Raw genomic sequence first — 2,889 nt, forward strand, 5'->3', positions numbered from 1 at the left:
CTTTAGGGGGAAGGGAGGAAAAGAAGAGGCGAGGGGGCAACAATGGGGGGCGGGCGGTTTTGAGGGAGGCGGGGGGGGGGCGGGGGGCGGGGGGGGGGGCGGGGGGGGGGGCGGGGGGCCGGAGCGGGGGGGGGCGGTTGGCGGGCGGGGTGCTGCGGGCGGTGGCGGTTATGGGCGGTGGGGCGGGGTGGCGGGGGAGTGGGCGGGGGGCGCGCGGTTGGGGGGGCGGGGGCGGGAGGCGGGGGGGGGGCGGGGCGGCGGGGGGGGGGCGGGGGGGGCGGGGCGGGCGGGGGGAGGCGGGGGGGGGGCGGGGGGGGGCGGGGCGAGGGGCGGGAGGGGGGTGGGCGGTGGCGGCGGCGGGGGGGGGGGCGGTCGGGTTGGGCGGGGGGGGGGGCGGGTCGGGCGGGCGGGGGGGGGCGGAGGCGGGGGTGGGCGGGGGGCGGGGGGCGGGCGTTGGGCGGGCGGTTGGCGGGGGCGGCGGTGCGGGGGGGGGTTGGGGCCGGGGCCGGGAGGGGGGCGCGGGCGCGGTGGGGGTGGGGGGGCGTGGGGCGCGGGGGGGCGGGGCGGTTGGGGCGGCGGCGGTTGGGGAGCGGGGCGGGCGGGGCGGGCGGGGGGGGGGGGGGGGGGGGGGGAGGGGGCGGGGGCGGTTATCGATAAGGTACAGGCTGGGGAGGAGGGCGGTAAGGAAGACAGGGGAGAAGAGGACAGGGAAGAAGAGGAAGTGAGAGGTGAGGAAACGAAGGGCTGAAAGAAGTTCGCTCAAGGACGTTCTCTGTTCGTCGCGCGAGGAGATTTACGAAGAAAAGAAAAGAGGAAGAGATTAGACAATATCCATCGACAGGGGTTGGAAGAGGAACCTTTACGGAAACAAACAGAAAACAAAAGAAAATTTTATGTGGGTATGTATGTGTTTATGTGTGTGTGTGTGTGTGTGTGTGTGTGTGTGTGTGTGTGTGTGTGTGTGTGTGTGTGTGTGTGTGTGTGTGTGTGTGTGTGTATGTGTGTATATAAATATATATATATATACAAATACATACTTATATAAAATAATATAGTATATGTAATATACAAAAAAAAATTATATATATATATATATATATATATAGTATATTATATATATATATATGTTATATATATACATACTAATTACATAAATACATATATATAGTATATATAGTATATATATATATATACATACATATATATATATATTTAGCTACATATATATATACATACATATATACATGTATGTATATGTATATATTGTATATATTTATATAAATATATATATATATACATATATTACATATAAAATATATATTATTAATGTATTATTATATAAATATGTATATATATAATATATATATATATACACACACACACACAAAATACACACATAAAATAATATATATATATATTTATATATTATATATATAATATATTATATAAATATATAATATACACACAACAAAACAAATACATATATATATATATAAAATATATATATAAATATATAATATATATAAATAGATCTATATATATATATTATTACATCAACACAGTGTGAATGTGTGTGTGTGTGTGTGTGTGTGTGTGTGTGTGTGTGTGTGTGTGTGTGTGTGTGTGTGTGTGTGTGTGTGTGTGTGTGTGTGTGTGTGTGTGTGTGTGTGTGTGTGTGTGTGTGTGCGTGCGCGCGCATTTTATGTGCGTCTGTTTACTTCCGTATCATCGAAGGAATAGATGAGTGAGAGAAGAATGAGGCGGAGGAGGCGGAGGAGGCGGAGGAGGCGGAGGAGGCGGAGGAGGAGGAGGAGGAGGAGGAGGAGGAGGAGGAGGAGGAGGAGGAGGAGGAGGAGGAGGAGGAGGAGAGATGCGGGAGAGGCGGAGGTCGGATGCTGGAAGGCGGAGGAGGCGGAGGCGGAGGCGGAGGCGGAGGAGGAGGAGGAGGAGGAGGAGGAGGAGGAGGAGGAGAAGAAGAAGAAGAAGAAGAAGAAGAGGAGGAGGAGAAGAGGAAAAAGAAGAAGAGGTAGAAGTAGAAGAAGTAGAATAAGTAGAAGAAGAAGGAGAAGGCGGAGGGGAAGAAGAAGGAGAAGGAGGAGGGGAAGTAAAAAGGCGAAAAAGCAAAAGCCGAGAAAGTATCGTCGCGTTCTCGATGTTTGTGACGAGCGGCGGGTCAGGGATCCGCTACGCCGTGACAATTAATCATCGTCTTCCAACTGTCTGTCACCGAGTCCAACATCCGGACAGTCATTCGGTCAATCAGCGACTCTGATAAACTGTGGATCGTCTACTCGGCCACGCCAACATCTCTCCCTCTCTCTTTCTCTTCCCCCCTTCTCTCTCTCTCTCTCTCTCTCTCTCTCTCTCTCTCTCTCTCTCTCTCTCTCTCTCTCCTCTGCTCTCATCTCTCTCTCTACTCTTCTCCCTCGTCTCTCCCCCACTCATCTCGGCGTCACTTCTCCTCTCCAGTTCTCCATCACACTGTTCTTAGACCTTTCTAATACACAGAGACGAGGAGGAATGCAGAAAGGGAAAAGGTATAGAGAGATGGGTTCGAGTTCCCCAGCCCCTGTCCTGTTCGCCTGACCTCCCACTTGCGCATATCCTAATCTGTACAAAAAATAACTCTCCTACAATTGGATTTCCTGATTTTCTCTTAGAGCCTTTTCCCAGCGCTCCCCCCCCCCCTGCTCTCCCTTTCTCTCTCCCTCACCCTCTCCCTCTCTCTCCTTCCTTCCTTCCTGTAGTAATTGATGGCCTCGATTCGTCCTTGATTGATCTTCATTGATATCAATTCCCCCCGCCTACCCTCGGCGAATCAGGATTCATATCGTCATATCTTGACTCTGTATACAAACCTCTTGTTTATAATCCCAATCGTTTATAGTT

The sequence above is a fragment of the Penaeus japonicus genome, unplaced genomic scaffold (assembly GCF_977035675.1).
Source record: "Penaeus japonicus unplaced genomic scaffold, GWHDUDI00000001_assembly GWHDUDI00000023, whole genome shotgun sequence".
In the NCBI taxonomy this organism is placed as follows: domain Eukaryota; kingdom Metazoa; phylum Arthropoda; class Malacostraca; order Decapoda; family Penaeidae; genus Penaeus; species Penaeus japonicus.